This window comes from Triturus cristatus, chromosome 2_1 (assembly GCF_964204655.1).
Source record: "Triturus cristatus chromosome 2_1, aTriCri1.1, whole genome shotgun sequence".
In the NCBI taxonomy this organism is placed as follows: Eukaryota; Metazoa; Chordata; class Amphibia; order Caudata; family Salamandridae; genus Triturus; species Triturus cristatus.
This window is the reverse complement of record NC_140581.1, coordinates 961,519,590-961,545,675: the sequence shown is the minus strand read 5'-3', so window position 1 is coordinate 961,545,675 and position 26,086 is coordinate 961,519,590.

Genomic DNA, 26,086 nt, shown 5'->3' with positions numbered 1-26,086 from the left:
GACAGAGATACCTTGTGGGATATTGGTGGATCTCTGCCTACTGGGATAGTGCTGCAAGGAGTAGATCAAGATAGATGTGATTTGACAGAGCTCTGTAGATCTCTCAGTATTTGCATAGTAGCGCAGATTAGAACAGAGAAACATTGTGAGAGCTTGATATCTGAGTTCTGCAATTGCACTGCAGGGAGCAGATCAGGATAGAGATGCGAAAGGTGGTAAGTGATAAGTGGTAGTGGCACACATATGGAGGTCTGTGGATAGGGTAGATCAGCTCCACACTCAGGGATAGTCTGTGGAGAATAGTATGTCCAAACACAGAGGGAGCCTCTGGACAATGGTAGCTCTACACAGAGACAGATGTGAGTAACATGTCGACATTGGTAGTACCACATATAAAGGAGGTTTGTAGACTGTGGTAGCTCTACACATAGGAGCATTCTGTGGATGGTTTCAGCTGTAATTTGCATAGAGTTGTGGTGCGTTGGTGGGCATGAATAAGCTCCGCACCCTTCAGTGATCTGTGAACAGTTGTAACTCCATGGATGGGGGAGGTCTGTTGACAGGGGTGGTTCAGCACTGCACTCAGGGGTGAAACCTGAATGTGGTAGCTCTACCCATATGGGGAAGGGCTATAGACAGGGGTAGGTCTGCTCCACACCCGTGGGTGATCTGTGTACAGTGATAGCTCCACACATATAGAGGTCTGTAGACAGTTGGAGATCAGTTTCACACCCATGATTGTTCTGTGAAATATGGTAGGTTCTCAAATAACCATGTAAAAGCGTTCTTTAGACTGTCATAGCTCCTCACATGGGGAGAGGAATGTAGATAATAGCAGCTGTACTTTGTACACAGATGCGGTTTGAGAACAGGAGAAGATCAGTTCTACAAACAGGGCTGGTCTGTGGAGAATGGTAGGTCCACACCCATGGGTGGTCTATGCACTGTGCTTCTTTCACATGTAGAGGGGTTCTGTAGACAGTGGTCGGTAGCTCTACACATGGCGGTCTATGGGCATTGGTAGATCAGCCCCACACAACTCTCAGGGCATTGGAATTTTATCAAAGTATGACTTCAAATGAACTATACTTTGGCCCTGGAATTGTTCACTCACAGTTCCTTCACACATCCTCAGATGCCCACTGGCTTACTGGAGGTAACAGGTGTGCTAGTTGGCCCCCAGGGATCCTCAAGAGGCAAGGGGACTTCATCCCCCAGCCAAGAGCGCACCAGGAGGTGCATTTGCAGAGTAGTAGAGACCAGGAATGGGGTCTTGGCGAGTTGCCGGCTTTGTTTTTTTTTTTCATTTTAAGAAGGGGAACTGTATGGCCCTCTTCCTTTGACCCCTTTGGGTCCTGGGGACCCCATCCCTGGGGCCTGAACCATTTTTTTTTAATTAGAATAAAAAGCCCCCCCTCCCTGGGGAACATGGCGGCCGCTAGTTAGTGCAGGTCGCGGATGCTCCGGTGTGCCGGGAGAAAACACATATTTCAATGCTTTATTGTGCTTAACTTACGGTTAAGAATCTCTAGGGGTCTCGGCAAAGTCGGGGTGACAATTGAGAAGCGTTTGAGGAATGAGTGCAGCGTGTTGGTGATTTTGGCGATATCGGCGGACAGTTTCTTCTTTCCTGGTAGGAGGCTCTTCCTGTAACGGCTCACGACGGAGCCGAGTCTGAGGAGAGGAGTGTGGGCGGAGGCTGCAGCTTAGCTCAACTAGGGCCGCCATGCTGCTGCAAGGATCGGCTTCCCAGGCAGTAGCTCGATTCCAGGTCAGGTCTTGAGCGTTTGGACCTGCGTTCTCACGTATTTGGCAGCAGATGAAGTAAAAAAAAACCCTAATGACCCCGGTAAGGAGAAGGGAGAGGGTCTCAAAAATAGAGAAATATAATACAGAGGGGGCAGGAAAATCGAAACCTAAGATATTGACGCTGCATTAGAAAGAAAAAGACAAAGAAGGAACTGTTTTGGTGTAACTAGATATAGATTAAGGAGCAGGGAAATTTGGGGGAAAGGGGGAGCCACCGCAAACATCTTTTCAAGCAAAGTGGATGGTTTAGCGTCTCCTGTTGTTCATAAAACAGATAGCTCTAAAACACCTGCAAGAAACCCCTTGGAGCCATCTCATTCAACCCGGGTTTCCTCATTTAAAAAGCCTTTACTGGAAAAAAACTCCAATAAAATAAAAAGGAGGTCCACCCAAACAAATTCAGAAAATATAAAAATAACCCCCTCTCTTTGCTCCTTCTTTCAGGTTCAAACTCTACCTCGGCCTCAAGCTCAGGAGCCTTTAATAAGCCCTACAAACATTGCTTCACAACAACTTAAGGGGAGAAGTGTTTTTCCAAGAGCCATGGAGAGCTTAGCAGGGGGGGTGTCCTTTGTTTAGAAAACAGTTTTAATACCCTGGCAGAAAGTGAAGGTGAACACATCCCACCCCTCTCAACTTTATTTCAACAAAGCACTACCCCCATTTCTATCCCGGTGACTCCTGAGAGGCATCCTCTAGGAGAGACACTAAACAAAACTACTACACAGAGAAATAATCTGGAGTTGGAAAAGATACTGTCCACTTTGCTGACGGAGGTCAGGGACAAATTTGCAATTTCAGAAGCCAATCAACAGAAAATTCAAGGCACAGTAGAAGCCCTAGAGGCTAAAATCAATAACTCAGTGGAGAGAGTTGGGGTGTTGAAAGTTTCAGTAGAGGAACTCACTAAAAATGTGACTGCCAACATGGAGGAGATTCAGAACTTAAAAAGTAATGAGAGAGATCTGAAAGACAAACTAGAATCCCTGGAAAATAATGCTAGAAGAAATAACATTCGAATCCTGAATGTTCCTGAGGGCCTCGAAGGGGGGGGGGGACATAAAAGCTTATGTGGTCAGTCTCCTGAGAGAATTTAACATGGAAACTGAGCAGTCTAGTTTAGTGGAAGATACACAAAACAAAGAGTACATAGGGACCCATATATAAGATGACCAGGAAAGAAAAACCCTAGAAGGATTCTTGTGAACTTTAAATCTTGCACACTAAAAGAAAAAATCCTTGCTAGCGCTTTAAAAGCGGGAACATTAAAAAAAGATGACTGTCTTTCCGTATAAGATCAGATATCTCTCATGCTACACAAGATAGGCAGTGGGAATTGGGTACATTCATCCAAGCATTAAGGGAGATGGGCGCCACTGCACATATAAGATTCCCTGCTACATTGAGGGTAATGCGAAATAATAAGATGCACAACTTCCGAGACCCAGCTGAGGTTAGCAAGTTTATAGACAAAATAAAACCACAACAAAAGTAATTTCTCAAATCTTTCTCCAGGGCATACCGGGAGGGCCCATGTGAGACAAAAAACATCATTCTGTCTTTTGTGAAATGGAGCGTTCCCCAGGGAGGGAGGGTTTCAGTAGGGTCTGGGTTTCACGTGGAAATGTAAATATCAAACATATACACTGGGTGGGGGAGAATGTGGGAAAAAATAAAAAATAAAGTGTCCTCTTTTGCTAGTTTGGATTAGAATTTGTTTTGCTTTGTTAAATATAAGTTCAGATCTGAGGGAAAGATTTAGGCCTGTTAGCTTCAGTCAAATAGATGGTGGCTCGGGAGATGGAAAACTCTAACAAACTTAAGATATTAAAGATTCTATCCTGGAACGTCAATGGTCTTAGAGTCCTGTCAAGGAGAAATAAAATTCTTGAATATCTGAAAATTAAAGATACAGATATTTTTTTCATTCAAGAATCTCATCTAGCTAAAGAAGAGTGGCCCGACATTCTAAAAAGTCAATATTGGATTGAGCACTGTATTTATATTTCTCAGTCTGACACGGTGTAGGGGGTGGCCCTTCTTTTAAAAAAATCTATTCGGGCCATACTGGGAGACTGTGTTGTAGATCCACGAGGTAGATGGATGATAGTTAAGGCTAAGATTTACGACAAATGGCTGGCTTTTGTGCGGTACTAGGGACCCAATTTACACGATCCTGCACCCCTCCGTACACATCTTCTACATTTAGTAGATATCGATGTTCCGTTATAATGGGAGGAGAATGTAATTTGTGTTTGGACCCAATGCTGGATTCCACTTTTAGAAGGGCCGCAACGTTGACTTTCAATATGAGGAGGGCTCTGAAATAATTAATTTCCGATGTAGGTTTAGTGAATATATAGAGGAAACAGAGGGAAGTAGAGGAGACTGAAGAAGAAAATTATACATTTCATATAAAAACACATGGACACCAGACATGAATTGATTTTTTTCTAGTAAACTCTAATCTCAGTAAAAATGTAAGGAAAGTTTCACATCTTCCCGAACATTTATCTGATCATTCAGCTGTACTATTGGAGATTATGATCGGAGATAAGTCCACCTCATCGAGTCGTTGGACTCTCAATCGTTCATTACACCTCGATCCTTTGGTTATAGAAAGGTTGAAAACCGCTACAAAGGAATTTTTTTCTTTTAACATTGGGTCTGCTTCCTTAAACATTGTCTGGGAAACATATAAAGCCTTCCTTAGGGGTTTGTTTTCCAGCATTGGCTTCACACACAATAAGACGTATTAACAGGAAATGAATTCTCTGGCGGTTGCAATAAAAACCTTACAAGAGGAATTGACTCAGGCCAAGAATCTGATTAGCAAAGATCAACTAGAGCAGAATTTACACACAGCAAAATCGAACTTAGCAGACTTCTTAGAAACTAAAATTAGGCTGAAATGGGAAGCCAGCAGATTATCCCACTACGAATATGGGGAGGAGTGTGGAAAACTTCTATCATGGAAGATAAAAGCTAGCCAATCCAGAAATTGTATAAAAGATTTAAAATGTCAAAATACAGGTAAAATATTAACAGAAGCCTCTGACATTGAAAATGCCTTTATAAATTGTTATCAAGAATTATACTCGAAGGACAGAACACCTGATAGGGCCCAATTGGAGGCTTTCTTTCAAGATATAACTCTCCCTCACCTCAAGGAGGTAGAGAAGGAAAAATTAAACAGCTTGTTCTGTTTGGAAGAGGTGATCAAAATTATAAATACCCTAAAAAAAGGGAAAGCTGCTGGCCCGGATGTTCTCCCTAATGAGATATATATTACACTAAAAGAAGAACTTGCACCTATTCTTTTGCAAATTTGCAACTCTATTTTTGTCTCTGACCACGCCCTCCCTCCATCGTGGGATATTGCCACCATCACCATCCTGCTTAAACCTAACAAATACCCGAGGGTGTGTTAGTCATATCGCCCAATTTCATTACATAATTGCGATTATAAGATCTATTCGCAATTATTGACAAAGCGATTAGACAAATTAGTTGGAACTTTGATCCATCCAGATCAGAAAGGATTTATAAAAGTGAGGAAGCTGCATGAATTGACACACAAATTAATTGAGGAGATTGACTTGGCCAAAGAGTATAACAGTCCCCTGACGGTTATGACCCTGGAAGCGGCAAAGGCTTTTGAAAGGGTGAGTTGGCCTTTCGTTTATGAGGTGATTCAAAGATTTAATTTGGGAGGAACTTTTTTGGCAGCTGTTAAAGCTTTATATAAAAATCCGTCAGCTGGACTGCTAATAAATGGTAATTTGTCAAGAATAGTACATATTCATAGGAGGACAAGACCGGGTTGCCCCCTTTCACCTCTCTTGTTTAATCTGTACATAGATCCCTTAGCCATAAAATTAAGAACAAATAAAAACATTTTGTCTTTTTTATGTAATGGGTGGGAAGAAAAGAACGGCCTGTATGCAGATGATCTGATGATATTTACCGGTCATCTGTTTTTGTCTTGGCCAACAATTTGGGAAGTACTGGGGGCCTTCGGAAAAATATCAGGATATGCCGTAAATCAACAAAAAATTGAAATAATGCAGTGGAATACACACTATCAATCTGATTCAGTTAAACAAAGCATGAGATACCTAGGTATTCAAATTGTACAAAACCTAGATAATACTGCAAGGGTGAATTTTGATATCATACTATCAAGCGTATGGAAACAGTTACAGGCCTGGAGCACACTTCCTTCGTCGTTCTTGGGTAGATCAAACTTGATAAAGATGTCCATTCTCCCAAAATTTACTATTTTATTTAACTCAATTCCATTAGAATTTAAGACTGGATAAAGAAGGTTCAGGGTGATTTCAATAGTTTTATTTGGGGAAACAAACGGCCTAGAATCGCCTGGAGAAAACTTAGAGTGAAGAAAGGCATCAGGCGGGATAGCCAGCCCGGATCTTTTGCAATATCACCGGGCTTTTCATTTAAAAAAGTTTAGACAAATGTTGAGTGATACCTCTGAGATGTCACCACTTTTTCAGGCTCTTACCAATAGCCCCCCAGAGCTTAATGGGCGTTTCCTATTTAAATTTGGTCACCCAAAATTTTTCAAAAAAGTAAGACTAAAGATTCTCCTGAGCGCATGTAATGTCTGGTACCAGATAAGAAGGTCTTTACAAAGTCCATATTTTAGTTATAAGGCTCCCATATGGAATTCACCGGGTACGCCTGCTGTCTCCAGGATTCCTTAGCAATTCCTCTTAAGCAATGCAGCATTCATACATGGGGTCAACTTTTAGATGGTACAGAGTTAGTTTCTTGGCATTGCATACAGGAATTGTCGGAAGGGAAGACCTCAAAATTCAAGTACTATCAATTAGCAAGCTAGGTCAAAACACTGGGAAAAGACGGGAAGGGAAATTCATTTTGGGAGTCAAAGATAGTTTCCCGCCCCCTCCTGCCTAAGGAAGTATGGGAGTGGTACTGGCTGCTGATCCAGGTACCAGAGGAGGAACAAGCTTTACCGGTGTTGAGATGGAGGAGGGAATTGCTGGATTCAGACCTCGGCCAGATATGGCAAGTATCTATGTCTTACTTATGGTCAAGGGTGGGCGTAGTGGGCGTAGTGGGGCTACGTGAAGCAGCGCATAGTGTGCCCAAATCTACGCACACTCGCGCGCTCCGCGTAGCCCCACTACGCACCGCCCGCCTCCCGCCCACCCTCCTTTTAAATAATACCCTGCATGTTAAATAATTAAAAGTAAAGAGACTTACCTGAAGCGCGGCGTCTCCGGGGCTCCCTCTTCCTGGTTTTCAATTTCTTGTGACAAATGCGCATGCGCGGACGCCCTAGCATGCGCATTTATCGCAAGAAATGCGCATGCGCATTTGTCATAAGAAGTTGGTTTCCGAGCTGGCAGCACAATGGGAGATCTGGCATGTGTTCTCTTTGGTTCCTCCTATAGAACACCCATTCTTTATTAGGAGAGGCCGTGTTTTTCCTATTTAAGATTTGCTGCTTGGAACTTTGATACCTTACACCTAATGGCAAATGAGAACAAAAAAAAAAAAAGCTCCCCTCCTGATGCAGATTTCAGCCCCAGGGACCCCATCCCCCAGGGCTAGGCCTTGTGTTTTTATTTTTACTTAGAAAGGGGAGGGTTTGTGCGGCCCCCCTCACCCAGGTCCATGTCGGCCCCTGGGACCCCATCCCCTGGGGCAGGCTATTTCTTTTTTATATTTTATTCATGGCCCCCCACCCCAGGCTGATTTCGGCCCTGGAGACCCCATTCCCGGAGCCCGGACATTTTTTTTTAAATAAAAAGGGAGGGGGCCATCTCCTTTGGGACTGCAGGGGGAGCCTGAAGTCCCCCACGGTCCTTGTTCGGCTCCCACCTCCTGTGGAAGCTGGCATTGCTTTTTACCCCCAGGGAGTGTGCCACTTTGCACAAGCAAGAGCAAAATGCTCTCGCTTGTTCAACGTGGAACACTTGTTTGTTATGGAATGGTGGGAGCAGTGCTTCCACCATACCATAGCAAACTGCAATGTCCCAGCGGTGGGCACCCCGGGACTTTACTGGAGCTGGCCCTGGGAGGTGGCGGTCCCCAGGGCCATTTACGGCTCCAGGAGTGGGGGGCCAGAACCCCGACACATTATTTTTAAACATAGCCCTGGGGAGGTGGTGTTCCCCGGGGCTGCGTTAGGAGGGGCAGGAGCCCCTCATGCATTATTGTAAACATAGCCCCGGGGAGGTAGCATTCCCAGGGCTGCAGGGGGGCCATGTGGCCCCCCTCATGTCACATAATTCGCCCTGGTGAGGTGGTGGTCCCCGGGGCTGCGGGACGGCTGCGTGGCCCCCGCATCTAAAACAATGTGCCCCCAGGAGATTGTGGTCCCCTAGGCTGCAGGGGCCCACGCTGACCCCCGCATCACGATTTTTGATTGCACCCGGGACCTAGCACACCAGGAGGCCTAAAGGAAATGAAGCGCAAGCTTAGATTTAAAAAAGAAATTCTGGATTCGCAGACAAATCCCATCTACATTTTTTTAAATGCTTTATTTGGCCCTGAACAGGCCTAGGGGGTCAGGATGTTTCTACCCTGCCCCCTTTTCTTATTTTTCCATGTTTTTCTTGTGACTCGGTTCAACTGAGTCACAAGATGGCTGCCAACATTTCCTTGTTTGAAGTGTTGACAAATCAAACAAAGGGGGAAGGAAGAGTTCAGGTTCACTGTTGACTAAGCCTCCTGTCTTATATGAAAAACCAAAGAAAGTCCACCCATACTTCAAAAGTAACTATCCTTCCAGTAGTCTTGTTGTATTTATGGAAAATGATACGTTTTCTTAAAATAACCCTCACCCACCAAAAGGTCCCTTGGTGGCATGCTTCATCGTTGAGTTCTTCCCGCCCTGCTGCAGGGCGGGGCCTGCTGTGACTGACAAAAGACGTGGGAGCACTTTGTAAGGTGTGGCCTATATAATTATGTGAGAGTGGAAGGGTCAAGGAACTGTGGATTAAAAAATATCTGGCTACGTGGAGCATAAATTGTATTATTTCCTGTAGCTGGTATTGTTAAAAAGGGGGGAGAGGGAGAAATACACTATAATGGGGGGGTGTCTCCCAGTCTAAATGTTTCAAGCCTATCCCCTAAGGCTTATCTTCAGGACCAAACTAAATGATCCCTTTTGCCACTCCTAAACAACCTACTTGGTATTCTTAGTTATTATTAAAGTGAAGCACAAATGTTGTCATGCAAAATACAATACCTATTCGGTATATTTCTTCAAAACGATCTAAAAAGATAGGATATTATCACATTGTTAACTTGTCAATGAAGTTATATTGAGGAAACACATCACCAACTCGTGGAACCAAAAGTGATATATTTTGCTGCCCTTTTGTTTTTTTTAAAAAACAAACAAGACAATACAAAGCATGTTACATAAATTACACATTTTATGAGGTATATTCCATTTGCTGAAAGGAACTGCTCCTCGTACATCGATGGTCTGGGCGTTTTCTGACTGAGTTTAACAGAAATAGTGAATTTGTAATAATGTCTTATGTGAGAAAATCCTTTATGTGTTGGTTTCATATATATGTTTGGTGCCCAAATTTAGCCCCATGAGCTCTGCACAGGATGGTGTTGGTTGAATATATATGTTTGGTGCCCAAATTTAGCCCCATGAGCTCTGCACAGGAGGGGAGGCGCGCTTGTTGTCACACACTGAAAGCAAAATGATCTAGAGTTTTATTTTCCTAGGAATATTCATTGTAGATCCTTTGGGAATGCTTGTTGCCCAAGGGGGTCGGCCATGCCGTAATCTGTGCAGGTAACAGCGGTGGGCAGTGAGGCCAGGTGAGGGGGATATTGAGGAGTGATGCAGAGGGAAGATTAAATAAATAATTTTCCCTCTGCATCATCCTTCGAAATCCCCCCCATCCGGCCCCACCGCTGTTACCAGCACGGACCGCGGCTGTATGCCGTACTTACGTCGTCAAAGCTGCACCATCACTCTGCAAACTATGCCTGCCCCTGGCTCCGAAGGTAACTGATGAGTTGAGACCATCCTGTTTAATGTCAGGCAGGCTTTAGCTCACGTCCTCCTGTCAGCGGTGACTAGACTTCACAAAACGGCTGCCAGTTAGTGGCACAACTTCCTGTATTCTGTGTGTATTATACTCCTATGCCGGTTTGTGCCTGCTAGCTAGTGATTAAAAAAACTTGGTATTTTTGTGATTTGAAAATTAAAAAAATATAAAAATCTAAATTCTTTCAAAAGTGATGGAATCACTGTTTACATAAACTCCATTTCAAAATTCCCCATTTCGGATTGTAAAGGAGAGAAAGGAGAGAAAGGCGGTTGAGGTATATTACAGTTCCTGTTGCTATAGTGGAACTCATATTTCATCCAATCCAAAATAATTTCCCACATGAAAAAGAGTCAGTTGGTGGAGGCTTATCAATTATAGTTTTTTTGAAAACGTTTGCTCGGAAAAGCAGATCCTCAGCAGGTTCTCTTATACCTAGATGTTTAAAAAAGAAGTAATGGTGATCATTAAGGTTGTGCTATATATCCGCTTTATTGTGCTCTGTATCATGGACATTATCCTTCCTATGTGGTGCACAAAGCAGCACACATGGAAAAGCAAAAACGAGGAGACATATTGCATGTCCACTCATTTCACCAACCTAAGACCAGTTTTTACCTACTCTTAATTTTGGCGCTGCCTCCTTTGTACGGCACCCTTGTACATAGGGGGCAGTGTCAAAATGAATGGGTGTTGCGGTGGAACGCCCACCACAACACCCACTGTCCACCCCTTTAACCATAGCATGAAAGGGTGTACAAGGCAGAGTTAAGCCACATTCAGTGGCTTGAAGCTGCCTTGTACATAAGGTGCAGCCCCTATCACCACCACAACGTCACTATAGGTGATACCCATCCTATAAAAAGAGACAAGGAGAACAAGCAGCACCAGGTCTGCTGGCCTCCACATCCCATCTATGATACGTGCATATGTACAAGCCCCTATTGGCACCACAACGTCACTATAGGTGACGTTGTGGTGGCGATAGGGGCTTTTACATATGCCCCTATGTATCATAGATGGGATGTGGACGTTGTGGTGTCAATAGGGGCTTGTACATATGCCCCCATGTATTATAAATGGGATGTGGAGGCCAGCAGACTTGGTGCTGCTTGTTCTCCTTGTCTCTTTTTATAGGAGGGGTGAAAAATCGTCGCTAGACCTAGTTTGGATAAATAAAACTATCTGTCTTTCATTTCCAAATAAATGCAAGTTGCTTTGCCAAATCTTTTACTTTCTTACCTTTTATTGATTATCCTGTTTCTGAAGTAGTTGTACCTAAGGTATACTACAACTTTTTTCATGGATAAAATAAAGTTGTGGCAACTCTGGTTCCTAAGTGTCCACTACTGTTCAGATAAATATTCAGTTGTCCTCACACTACTGCTCTTGAGCTGCTTGAACAGCAACTATATGCATGAATCAAAAGATTATGGTAAATCGGTGTTGCAGTTCATTCATCTTTAAGTCATTATTATTTTTAGCTGACATGTGTTTTGTGTATTGAACATTCCGGGACAACTATACTCGAGATTAAATGTTGATATTGTTACACCGTATTTGGGATAGATCCTTTTTGTATTGTCTATTGGATCTTCACACATGTATTGTTTATTTGTGTGTCCTGTTGAATGCTTTTGTACAACGTATAGACTATGAAAACCTCATTTGTCATGCTTTACAACTATAAGAACATTGACAATAAATCAGTCTTTCTTGCCATCAAATTCGGTTGTGATTGGTTTTACTGAAACTTGGTTTGTGCTCCAGACACTTATTGAATAAACATACAATTAAATTGGAGTTTAAGAATTACAAAACAAACGTAAACTTACACAAAGGTGGGAGTGTACCTCTGTTAATCAGTCCTTGTGCATTTTGAGGACCTCAAAGTATGTGTTTTCGGGTGGTTCTGACTTTATATTTTTTTCAGTTGGAATCAAAATGGCACCACTGTCAGAACTACCTTTCAACAAGTACACAAGTAAACCTTAAAATCATTTTACCTGACTGAGTCTACTGCAGACGTCTACTAGTGTAACAGATTCTGCACAATAAAATAACGAACTTTAGTACCCCTCTCAAGTTATAATATCATTAATGTTGACACATACGATTCTCAAGGTAGTATTATAGGCTTTCTTTTCTCGTTGTTGAAAAAACACACTTACTTACCGGAATAAGGGTGGAAAGATATTTAAAAAATTAATTCTTAAACTGTGTTTAGTTGTATTGTTTATTGTGGTTTTCATTATGTTGTTTATTGTGCTTTCAATAAATGTTTGGAGATAATAAAAAAATACTAAAGGTATTTTCTTCTTTATTTAGTTGCAGTTTTGGTTTCTTGCTTATTTCATTTGTTATCTCGTTCTAGTGACTTGTGGTCGTTTTTGGCGCATTGAGTTAAACTGGTTTTTGGGGAGGGCAAATAATAACAGTTAACGCCGCATAGAGAGGGTGTTAACCAGTGCAAACATCCGGAGCATAGATTAATAAGGCATGTTTACAGTCCAGTAGCTGTAATCTGTAAATTATAAGTAACTGTCTCACGATGGTAAACAGACAGAATATCGAGTTGTTAATGATGACTTGCACGTATATCGAGCGCAAAATATCGTAATACAAAAATATCGACTGTCAGATTATCGTTAAGAATATCGAGTTTAAGGTTAGTAATATCGTGTTTAAAAATGTCTATGTCATTAATATCGTTTGCTAAAATATCGTTGTTAAAAATATCGTTGTTTTAGTTAGTGTTATGTCATTTAGTGTGTATTTTAAATGTACGTGTTCTATTTTTTTGTGTAAGTATTGCATTTGTTTTTTAATAATATATGTTTTTTTAAGTAAATTTTGCGTTTTAGTACCGTAGCAGGTTGTGGTTTTATAGGGGAATAGGGTTGGAAGTAATTTAATTATAATACATTTGTTAATAATTTTTAGAAGTTATTATTTTATTTTTTATTTTGGGTTTTAGTTCCGGAGCAGGTTGTTCGTTCATAGGGGAATAGGGTGTGAAGTAATTTAATTATATTTAAGTAATTGATATATGTTATTAATTAATATTTATGTATTTAATATTTTATATTGTTAATTGTGGTACTTAATGTATTATTAATTAGTTATTAATTTGTAAATATGTTAATTGTGTCATTTTTTTAGGAGGGGTAGTGGGTTTATAGGGGAGCATGGTGGGAAGTAATTTAATAATAATGAATTAATTATTATTTTTCATTAAATAATATTTATGTATTTATTATTTTATGTTGCTAATTGTGGAATTTAATTTAATCATAATTATTCATTATTTGGCTATTATTAATTATTAATTAATTATTGATTATGTTAATTGTGTCCTTTTTTTAAGAGTGAGTTGTGGGTTGAAGGGGCAGTAGGCTGGGAAGTAACTGAAGTTTAATATATATTTTTTTAAAGTATATTATATTTATTTTAAGTTATTTTATAGTGTTAAATGTGTGAATTAATTTATTACTAATTGTTTTCAAATTGCGTGTTAATTGTTATTAATTAATTTATTGTTAATTACTTATGTTAATTGTGTTCTTTTTTACAATATTGGTGGTGTAATTTATAGGAGAATATGGTGGGAGGCAAATTATTTTTTATTAATTAATTGTTTTTTAAATAACGTTAATTAATTTTCTGGAGTGGGAATAGTAAGTTATTCCCCTCCGCTATCCAACACTTTCCGTACTGTTGCTCTTGCTGAAGTGGGAATAGTAAGTTATTCCTCTCTGCAATCCAACAGTTTCCCTCTTGTTGCACTTGCTGGAGTGGGAATAGTAATGTTTACCCCTCCGCTATCTAACACTGTCCCTACTGTTGCACTCTCTGGAGTGGGAATAGTAATTTTTTCCCCTCCACTATTCAACACTTTCCCTAATGTTGCACTTGCTGGAGTTGGAATAGTAATTGTAACCCCTCTGTTATCAAACCCTTTCCCTACTGTTGCACTCGCTGGAGTGGAAATAGTGACTAAGGGGCATATGTATCAAACGATTTTGTATTCGCAAACGCTGCGATTCGCAAAAAAAAGCGTTTGCGAATACAAATTCACAAAGCACGATGTATGAGCCATTTTTGCATCGCATTATTAAGGAATCACTAATTTTGCGATTTCTTAATTTTGCGTAAGCATTTTAAATGATATGAACAAGCACCCAAGTTGTGCGATTTCACCTTAAGAAATCGCAAATTACCACCAACTTCAAGTTGGTGGTAATTTGCGATTTCTTACTTAGGGCATGTATGTGCGCCATATGCGCACACATGCTCATTTCAGGGGTGCATCAGGGTGTCCTTATGACACCCTTGCACCCTTGAAATTATTCTTAATTTGCGATTCTCTAATTGCGAATCGCAAATTGAGAATGACTTCCCATTCATTCCTATGGGCCTCCTGGCCCATAGGAATGAATGGGAAGGTATTCTTTAATTGCGATTTCGCAATTTGCTAATCGCAATTAAGGAATAACATGAAATCGCAAAATATTTGCGAATTTTTAAATACATCCCGTTTTGCGAATCTCAAATAGCGATTCTCAAAAAATCGCTATTTGAGAATCGCAATAACGGATTTTGATACATATGCCCCTTAATCCCCTCCGCTATCCAACACTTTCCCTACTGTTGCACTCCCTGGAGTGGGAATAGTAATTTGTATCCCTACGCTATCCAAAACTTTCACTACTGTTGCTATCCCTGGAGCGGGAATAGTAATTTTTACCCCTAAGTTATCCAACACTTTCCCTACTGTTGCACTCCTTGGAGTGGGAATAGTAAATTATTCCCCTCCGCTATCCAAAATTTTCCCTACTGTTGCACTTGCTGGAGTGGGAATAGTCAATTATTCCCCTTCGCTATCAAACACTTTACTTATTGTTGCACTTTTTGGAGTGGGAATAATAATTTTTACCCCTACGCTATCCAACACTTTCCCTACTCTTGCACTCTCTGGAGTAGGAATAGTAATTTTTACCCCTTCGCTGCACAACCCTTTCCTTACTGTTGCACTCGTTGGAGTGGGAATAGTAATTTTATCCCCTCCGCTATCCAACACTTTCCTTACTGTTGCACTCTCTGGAGTAGGAATAGTACTTTTTACTCCTGCACTATCCAAAACTTTCCCTACGGTTGCTATTCCTGGAGTGGGAATAGTTGTTTTTACTCCTACGCTATCCAACAATTTCTCTACTGTTGCACTTCCTGGAGTGGGAATGGTAAATTATTCCCCTCCGCTATCCAACACTTTCCCTACTCTTGCACTCTCTGGAGTAGGATTAGTAATTTGTACCCCTTCGCTATCCAACACTTTCCCTACTGTTGCACTCGCTGGAGTGGTAATAGTAATTTTATCCTCTCCGCTATATAACACTTTCCCTACTGTTGCACTCTCTGGAGTGGAAATAGTAAATTTATCCCCTCCGCTATCCAACATTTTTTCTACTGTTGCAGTTAATGTAGTGTAAAATGTATTTTTAAAAGATTACAAATATTTTTTAATTTATTATATATATATATTTTATATTTATGCTACAGGTGTATATATATATATATGTGTATTTATAATTTGTAATATGTTTCTAACCCTTTATAATGTATTAAAATAATAATATATAAAAAGTATTAAGTAAATATATATATATTAGATATGTATGTTTAATTAACTTCTACATTATATTTATTTCTTATAATTCTTAACATTTTTTAATAATTCTATGTTTTTCTTTATTATATGTATAATTTAATTTATTTACATGATTTTTTTAACATTTAAAAAAAGCAATATTTTTAACAACGATATTTTTAACAACAATATTTTTTCGATATTTTTGTACTTTTTTGTACTTACCATTATGAAGATAGAAGTTCGATATTTTTGACAACGATATTTTTGTCCCGATATTTTGTAGGTCGACATTTCTGTTGTCGATATTCTGTCAGTGATCCCTCACGATTGCAGCCTGAGAAAACTTAACAGATTGCACAAGTTTATTGAGAGCAATAACTGATTTTGATAGAAGGCCTGTGACAGACTTGTAGCTTCACTTGCCTGTAGCGCCTTAGGGGGGTGATTACAGCGCTGTGCGCGCTAACTGGTGACGACCTGAGAACGGGGCATCTAGCGCCGAGAGCTACTCGTAATAGATGACATTTAGCACTTCAATATGGAACAGGAATAACAGAACGCTACTCGTAATCAAAAGCATGTAGTACTTCAATATGGGCGTGAATAACAGAGCGCTACTCGTAATCAATAGCACGTAGCACTTCAATATGGAATATGAATAACAGAGCGCTACTCGTAATCAATAGCACGTAACACTTCAATATGGCACATGAATAACAGAGCGCTACTCGTAATCAATAGCACGTAACACTTCGATCTGGAACATGAATAACAGAGTGCTACTCGTAATTACTGACATTTAGCACTTCAAGATGGCACAGGAACAACAGAGCGCTACTCGTAATTACGGGCACTGAGTACTTCAATACGGGGTAGGACAGTCAATTCGCCTCACGGAGCTTTTAGCGGGGAGCCCCCGGGACTGGAGGAGCGAGTCTCTCGGCTCCGGTGCAGTTCGTAGGGCACCACGCGTCAATACAGTCACGGGGACACCAGGGAGGGATCCCTCGGCGGGGTCTCTCTGTCGCGATGATAGGGGGAACTCCCACGGAGAGGGAACCCGGGCTGAGGGTGCGGTGTGGCTCCCAACCAGTAGGGGGCGCACCGGGGACAATCCCAGCCTCTGGGCTTACCTTGTTCTCGGCGTCAGCAGGCGTCCGCTCCAGCGACGATGGGGAAACTCGGCCCAGGCCTCGCGCACCTTCTCACGCAGCTGCGACGGCAGTGGCGGAGCCCCGGGCTTCTCATGGGCCTCGCGACTCTGCAGGGCACTTCTTCCGGCCTCCGGGCCGCAGCGGTGAGCGCGCTGGCTTCCACGTCACAGGGGGATGCTCAAGTTAGGGATGGGGGTTCCGCGCTCAGCGGAGCACGCTGCCGGGGGTCCCAGGCCAGGTCAGGGAGCGCAGGGGTCACAGCGCTAATACCTGGTCGATCCCCGGTGGCTCTTCAATCTGCTTTGCATACGGCTTCAGGGGTCAGTCTGGACACGCAGTCTCAGTGCTTGGCATAGAAGTTTAGAGTTCAATCTGGACACGCAGTCACAGTGCTTGGCATAGAAGTTTAGAGTTCAATCTGGACACGCAGTCTCAGTGCTTGGCATATAAGTTTCTGTTCTTAGATGTTAGGTTAAGTCTTGTTGGCGCAGATGTATCTGGCGCCCTTAAGGGGTTCTGTTACAGGGTGTAGGGATGGAGAAGGTGACTAGGTCCTTCCTAGTCAGGCTGGGCAGAGGTTCTCTGGGTCCTCCTACTGCTGGGCAAGATCAGTGGGTTTCACAGGGTCCCTCACTCACTTAAGAGGCAGCACCTAAATCCTGTCACTCTCAGAGGCATAAGTCCCTGGCTAGGCCCTACCGCCTACACTCCTGGTGGATTCTTCCAGCTCTGCTTCACCCCACTGGCCAACTCAACACAAAAAGTTCCCTCCCTCACTTAAGTAGCCCTAGGTCAGGTGACCTCTGTCCAAGGCGGCAAAAGAAAAACCACACCTCCCTTCTAGAAGGTTCCAGCACATTCCAGGAGCTTCCCCACTCTACCTATGGGACAAAAAGGCAGGCTGGAGTTGCAACATTGTTGTGGGGTTCCAGCCAGCTCCTGGCAGCTAGGGTGCTACTATGAAAGACCACTCTGCAGTAGCAGGGGCCTGTGGCAGCCATCTTGGTAGAAGGGAGCACCTGCACCTTAACACTGATTGGCCATGAAAAGGCGCCCGGAGACCTAGTCCAACATAAAAATGAGGGTGGAAAAGATGAGGCACGATCAAAAATAGACGGGGAGACCACCCTAGGGCTGACAGGTCCAACATGCGTCCCCCCCAGCCGAAAGAGGGGAGAGCTACCCAACCTCTAGGGAGTTCTCATCACTAAGGCGGAAAAACCTGGAGGGACCGGCAGCATTGGCGTGGTCAACTCCGGGTCGATGTTCCACCCGAAAGTCCATCCCCTGTAGGGAAATGGACCACCTCAACAACTTGGGGTTTTCGCCTCTCATCTGCATGAGCCAGCGAAGGGGCCGGTGGTCGGTCTGAATAAGGAAGTGAGTTCCAAAGAGATATGGCCTCAACTTCTTCAGAGCCCAGACCACCGCGAAGGCTTCTCTCTCAATGGTGCTCCATCGCCGTTCCCGAGGGAGGAGTCTTCTGGATATGAAGGCCACTGGTTGATCTTGGCCCTCGGTATTGAGTTGTGAGAGCACCGCACCTATGCCGTGCTCTGAGGCGTCTGTCTGTACAATAAATTCCTTGCTGAAATCTGGTGTTGCTAGTACTGGAGCGGTACACATCGCATGTTTCAGCGTGTCAAAGGCTTCTTGGCATGCAGCTGTCCATATGACCTTGCGAGGTTGCTTCTTTGAGGTCAATTCCGTCAAGGGGGCTACGATGGTACCATATCCCTTGACGAACCGGCGGTAATACCCAGTGAGGCCGAGGAAAGCTCGGACCTCTGTTTGGGTCTTGGGGGGCGCCCAAGCCAAGATGGTCTCTATTTTGGCCTGGAGGGGTTGCACCTTACCACCGCCCACCAGGTGTCCCAGGTACTCGACAGATCCCTGTCCAATCTGGCACTTGCTGGCTTTAATTGTTAAGCCAGCGCGTTGCAGCGCCTGCAATACCTCCTGGAGGTGTTGCAGATGGTCCTCCCAGGTGCTACTGAAGACGGCTATGTCATCCAGGTAGGCCGCTGAGAAGGACTCCAGGCCAGATAGTACCTGATTCACTAACCGCTGGAATGTGGCCGGAGCATTTTTGAGCCCAAAGGGCATCACTCGAAAATGGTAGTGGCCCTCGGGGGTGGAGAACGCTGTCTTCTCCCTTGCTCCATCGGCCATGGCAATCTGCCAATATCCGGATGTCAGATCAATGGTGCTGAGGTACCGGGCTGCTCCCAGCCGGTCCACCAGCTCGTCTGCACGTGGGATGGGGTGAGCATCTGTCTTCGTGACAGAGTTCAACCCCCGGTAGTCCACGCAGAACCGAAGCTCCGGTGTCGTACCCGGTGGGACCGCTTTCGGCACCAACACCACTCGACTAGCCCACGGGCTGCTGGAAGGTTCTATCACCCCCAGCTCCAGCATCTTTGCCACCTCACGCTGGATGCTATCCTTCACTCGGTCAGAGAGCCGGTAAGACTTGTTCTTCACCAGGGGGTGTCCCCTGTGTCCACATCATGGGTACACAAATGAGTGATTCCAGGCGTGAGGGAGAACAACGAGGCGAACTGTCCCAGGACATGGCGACAGTCCCTCTGTTGCTCTGGGGTCAAGGATGGGGAGAGGACTACACCTTCCACCGAACCATCCTTCTCTTGTACCGCTAGAAGGTCAGGAAGAGCTTCACTCTCTTCCTCTTCGCTCCCATCCGTCACCATAAGTAGAGCAAGCTCTGATCGCTCATGGTGCGGCTTCAGGCGGTTGACGTGGAGCACCCTGAGGGGCTGACGGGGGGTTTTCATATCGACTACGGACGTGGTCTGGCCTCGCTGCTCCACAATGTCGAACGGGCCAGTCCACCGGTCCTGGAGGGCACAAAGCTCCCCAGGTTCCATAACCCACATCTTCTGTCCAACGTCTAACTCGACCGTCCGAGCGTTGCGGTCATACCACTCCTTCATCACGGTCTGGCTAGCCTCCAGGTTCTCTGTGGCTGCCTTCCACAGCTTGGCCATCTGGCTGCGGAACGCCAGCATTTAGCTGACAATGTCACGGGGAAGCTTCTGTGAAGTCTTCTCCCACCCCTCTTTCACTAAACTGAGGGGACCTCTAACGGGATGGCCATAGAGCAACTCAAACGGGCTAAACCCGACTCCCTTCTGCGGTACCTCCCGGCAGGAGAATAACAAGCAGGGGAGGAGGACGTCCCATTTATGCCTCAAGCCCTCTGGTAGGCTTCGGATTATCCCCTTCAATGTCTTATTGAAGCGCTCTACAAGTCCGTTAGTCTGGGGATGGTAAGGAGTGGAGAACCGATAGGTCACCCCACACTCCTTCCACATGGCCTGCATGTAGGCCGACATGAAATTTGTGCCCCTGTCCGACACCACGACCTTGGGGAATCCTACACGGGTAAAAATCCCCAACAGTGCCCGCGCCACCACCGGTGCAGTGATGGTCCTCAGAGGAATAGCCTCTGGGTACCTTGTGGCGTGGTCCACCAAAACCAAGATGAACCGGTGTCCCGCTGCGGTCGGAGGGTCCAATGGCCCAACAATATCGATACCGACCCTCTCAAAAGGGGTCCCGACCACGGGGAGCGGTTCCAACGGGACCTTCAACTTAGTCCCAGTCTTGCCACTGGCCTGACAAGACTTGCAGGTCTTACAAAAGGTGTCTGAGGCAATCCTCATCCTGGGCCAATAAAAATGGGGGACCAACCGTGCAAAGGTTTTGTCCTGACCCTAAGGGTATCTCGTGCGCTAACTCCAGCAGGAAGGCCCGGTAACATTGGGGGACCACTATGGCCCTCGAAGATCCATGTACCGGCACCCTGGGCTCACTGTATAGGAGACCATCCTCCCAATACACGTGATAACCTCCCAGTTCCTGACTGGCCACTTGGGCTTCGGCCTGCCGCCGCATGCCTTCAAGCGTGGGGCACGCCCTTTGTGCCTGACAAAATTCCTCCCGGGTAGGCCCTCCTTCCACATGCCAGTCAGCAAGGGTTGGCAAGTCCTCCACAGGAACGACATCTACCTCCGCCGACTCCGGGGGCACCTCTGCGGCCTCCCCATCCATCTCACAGGGCATGTCCTCTACCACCTTCTTCTTTCCATGTTTGGCTTTGGGTTGGGCCATGATTCCAGGCTCCAACCCAGGGTGAGTTCCATGCCGGGCAGCCATGGACCGTGTGCTTACGCAAGTCCACCCTGGTAATCCCAGCATCTCGGTGTGAGCGTGAAACTCGACATCTTTCCACTTGGTGTGCTCCACGTCGTTCCCTAGCAAGCACCCCACAGGCAAGGCAGGGCTCACAGCAACTCTTAGTAGGCCTTTGACTCCTCCCCACTCAAATGGAACACGAGCCACTGGATAGTGACTCATACTGCCGTTAGCCAATACGGCCGGATGGAACTCCTCGGGGACTACTTGGTCTGGGGACACCAGCCGCCGCACGACAGTGGTCATGCTGGCCCCTGTGTCCCTCAGAGCTTCCACCTCCTCCCCATTAATTCTCACCCTCTGCTGATATTTAGCAGTGTTCAGGGGCAGTGACACTACGGGGACCACCTCTCTATCCCCGAGTGAAACCAGCGTCAGGCCTGTCCACTCCCCTTCCCTATCTAAGGGCAGCTCCACCCCAAGCGCTATACTACCGGGACTTTTCCTGCCCGTTGGGGCTGGTGGTCGCTTGCGACACTTGGGATCTCCCCTGTAGTGTCCAATCTCCCCACACTCGTAGCACCGCACAATCCTAGGCTGCTGACTCATGTCAGGGTAAGTGGGTCTTGTGGAATTGGACGGGGGTGGGGTTCCTACTCCCTTCCCAAACTTATTTTGGGGACCTTTCGAGAACTCCACCTTTTTATCTCCCCCCTCTTTCTTCTGGGGGAAACCCTGTCCGCCTTTCGAGCCATCTTCCCCGGGGCCCTTGTGAGACACCCGGGTGCTCACCCAAATATCTGCCTCCTCCGCAAGCTCACGGGGATCCATCAACTTGCGGTCCACCATATGTTGGCGCAGCTCCGGAAAGCTCTTATCCAAGAGGTGCTCCCTTAAAAAAAAGATCGTACAACCCTTGGTAGTCCTGCACCTCGCTGCCACGCACCCAACCATCTAGGGCCTTCCTCGCATAATCAAAAAAATCTACCCATGTCTGTGTGGACAGCTTATGGCTGCCACAAAACTTCTGCCTGTACCTCTCGGGGTTAAGACCAAACATTTTTAACAAGGCCTCTTTCATGGGGGCATACCTTACCTGATCCGCCTTGGCCAAATAGAGCAGGGTGTCCCTAACATTGGGAGGTATATACCGGTATAAACCACCTCCCCAATTACTCTCAGGTACCCCATGGGCCGTCAAGGCTACCTCGTATGCCTCCAACCATTTCATGATGTCGTCCCCCACTGTGTATTTGGCAATTACCTCTTTAGGTAGGTAGAACTTTGATTCTTGAGGTTCCTTAGGTATGCTGCCACCATTGTCCTTATTGGACGCGTTCAATTGAAGGGCGCGTAGCTCCAGCTCTTTTAACTGAAGCTCGTGCGCCAGCTTCTTTTCCTCCATTGCCCATATCCTGTTTTCCCTTTCTTGTTCCAATCTGGCCCTTTCCCTTTCTTTCTCTTGTTCTAACTTGGCCAGCTCCCACTTTAACTGCCTCTCCTCCCTCCTGTCCTCGTACTCCTCTGGAGACGCGCTCCTCCTCGACCCTGTCCTACTACTGGCCCCAGAACGTCTCCCTGGGGGCACATTTTCAGACATATCTACATTCAATATGTCGACCACTTCTTGGGCGCTCTCCTCCTGAGGTGCATCTGGCGCCTCCTGTCCCTCATCCCCTCTCCCTTCTGGGTGGGCCTCTACCATGCCCTAACGGCGGTGCGGAGTTCCGGTCCTTTGGCCTTCCGCATCCCAGGCACCCCCATCCCCTGCCCGAACTCCCTTAGTTGCTTCACAGTGTACCCCTCGAGGTCAGCTAACTCCATTCTGGCAGGTGGGGACCTAGACACTAAGGAGAAAAATTCCTAGGGTATAGGTAACAGTTATCAGCTAACCAGGACTCTTGTACTCTCAACCTGGACAGTGGAAATAACAATGCAGCAATCAATGGTTTCAGAGCTCTGGAACAATTAGGCGTTTAATTGTGGCGCCCTCCGCCTCACGGAAGGGTGCTGTATGGTCACAGGTCCTAAGGATCCCACCGCTGCCACCAATGTAGGACCTGGGGTCTCCAGGCCCTATGGGGCGGTAACGTGACACGAGCGGTCGGGCCACCAAAGGGCTGTGTGTAAAGCAACCATACCTACACGCACCTCACATGGGACGATGAACACACACAATAAGTGACGCCACACTGAAGGAGTTAGGTAAATACTCAAGTTTATCCAAGTAGATCACGTTAGATGCAGTTCATGAGGTAGCAGTACATTTCATAAGCTGATAACACAATTCCTAGCGATATACAGATCAGTCAGGAGTAATCAAAGTTGGTCATACCCTAAATGCAATTCATGAAATATCAGTACTGCCTGAGGGACAACTACTATTCACGTAGGTGTCCAAGCGCGCTTCACTTGCCTGCAGCGCCTTAGGGGGGTGATTACAGCGCTGTGCACGCTAACTGGTGACGACCTCAGAACGGGGCATCTAGCGCCGAGAGCTACTCGTAATAGATGACATTTAGCACTTCAATATGGAACAGGAATAACAGAACGCTACTCGTAATCAATAGCATGTAGTACTTCAATATGGGCGTGAATAACAGAGCGCTACTCGTAATCAATAGCACGTAGCACTTCAATATGGAATATGAATAACAGAGCGCTACTCGTAATCAATAGCACGTAACACTTCAATATGGCACATGAATAACAGAGCGCTACTCGTAATCAATAGCACGTAACACTTCAATATGGCACATGAATAACAGAGCGCTACTCGTAATCAATAGCACGTAACACTTCAATATGGCACATGAATAACAGAGCGCTACTCGTAATTAATAGCACGTAACACTTCGATCTGGAACATGAATAACAGAGCGCTACTCGTAATTACTGACATTTAGCACTTCAAGATGGCACAGGAACAACAGAGCGCTACTCGTAATTACGTGCACTGAGTACTTCAATACGGGGTAGGACAGTCAATGCGCCTCACGGAGCTTTTAGCAGGGAGCGCCCGGGACTGGAGGAGCGAGTCTCTCGGCTCCGGTGCAGTTCGTAGGGCACCACGCGTCAATACAGTCACAGGGACACCAGGGAGGGATCCCTCGGCGGGGTCTCTCTGTCGCGATGATATGGGGAACTCCCACGGAGAGGGAACCCAGGCTGAGGATGCGGTGTGGCTCCCAACCAGTAGGGGGCGCACCGGGGACAATCCCAGCCTCCGGGCTTACCTCGTTCTCGGCGTCAGCAGGCGTCTGCTCCAGCGACGATGGGGAAACTCGGCCCAGGCCTCGCGCACCTTCTCACGCAGCTGCGACAGCAGCGGCGGGGCCTCGGGCTTCTCATGGGCCTCGCGACTCTGCAGGGCACTTCTTCCGGCCTCCGGGCCGCGGCGGTGAGCGCGCTGGCTTCCACGTCACAGGGGGATGCTCAAGTTAAGGATGGGGGTTCCGCGCTCAGCGGAGCACGCTGCCGGGGGTCCCAGGCCAGGTCAGGGAGCGCAGGGGTCACAGCGCTAATACCTGGTCGATCCCCGGTGGCTCTTCAATCTGCTTTGCATACGGCTTCAGGGGTCAGTCTGGACACGCAGTCTCAGTGCTTGGCATAGAAGTTTAGAGTTCAATCTGGACACGCAGTCTCAGTGCTTGGCATAGAAGTTTAGAGTTCAATCTGGACACGCAGTCTCAGTGCTTGGCATAGAAGTTTAGAGTTCAATCTGGACACGCAGTCTCAGTGCTTGGCATATAAGTTTCTGTTCTTAGATGTTAGGTTAAGTCTTGTTGGCGCAGATGTATCTGGCGCCCTTAAGGGGTTCTGTTACAGGGGGGTAGGGATGGAGAAGGTGACTAGGTCCTTCCTAGTCAGGCTGGGCAGAGGTTCTCTGGGTCCTCCTACTGCTGGGCAAGATCAGTGGGTTTCACAGGGTCCCTCACTCACTTAAGAGGCAGCACCTAAATCCTGTCACTCTCAGAGGCATAAGTCCCTGGCTAGGCCCTACCGCCTACACTCCTGGTGGATTCTTCCAGCTCTGCTTCACCCCACTGGCCAACTCAACACAAAAAGTTCCCACCCTCACTTAAGTAGCCCTAAGTCAGGTGACCTCTGGCCAAGGCGGCAAAAGAAAAACCACACCTCCCTTCTAGAAGGTTCCAGCACATTCCAGGAGCTTCCCCACTCTACCTATGGGACAAATAGGCGGCTGGAGTCGCAACATTGTTGTGGGGTTCCAGCCAGCTCCTGGCAGCTAGGGTGCTACTATGAAAGACCACTCTGCAGTAGCAGGGGCCTGTGGCAGCCATCTTGGGAGAAGGGAGCACCTGCACCTTAACACTGATTGGCAATGAAAAGGCGCCCGGAGACCTAGTCCAACATAAAAATGAGGGTGGAAAAAATGAGGCACGATCAAAAATAGACGGGGAGACCACCCTAGGGCTGACAGGTCCAACAGTCTCCTTGAGAGCACACGAAGAATCCCAAGAACGGGAGCCAACAGCAACCACTGAAGTAACCAGTAACCTTGGGTTGCAGGGCAGCGTGCTGGCTGGTGTGAAGCGCTGCAATGCAGCGTCTGGGATAGTAAGCACTATATAACTATAATACAATGAAGGTAAGCACTAGACGGGCTCTAAATTCACTGTAAGCTGACATTACGTCTCACAACAAACAGAGGGTGCGCTGTCTAGTAGGAGACACCTAAAAACAGAGATATGCGGTTTCCATCCATTTTTTGACATTGCACAAGGACCAAATAAACTTGTATGTTCTACAATTCCACGAAAGAATGCAATATTGGGGAGGGGGAGAGAGAGATTTTGCAAATTCATCATAGCAAACACATATGAGGTATGCTATTTAGATCCTTATCTTTTGGCAGCCTTAACTTACATCTTACCCTCTGCATATTTTCGAATGCCCCCTGATTGAGTCCAACTTCTCGAACCCCTGATGGTAGCGGAAGGAATGGGCTCCATTTCTTTGCAGGTGGGGCCCATGCGTCAGAACGAAAGACCTACTAACACCTCGCGAGATTCTCCCTTACAGCACAGCGACAGAGACAGCTTGGGCAATCCCAGAATAGGACCCATTAAAGTGTGTCGTTCAGCGGCCTAGGGTAAGTGCATACTTCCAATAGCTGACATCCCTTAATACTGTGCTGTCCAGTCTGTGATCTGAAAAATGTACCAAGCTCACAGGAGGCGCGGTAAAGCAGGCCTATTGTAAGTGGGATAAAATGTGAAACA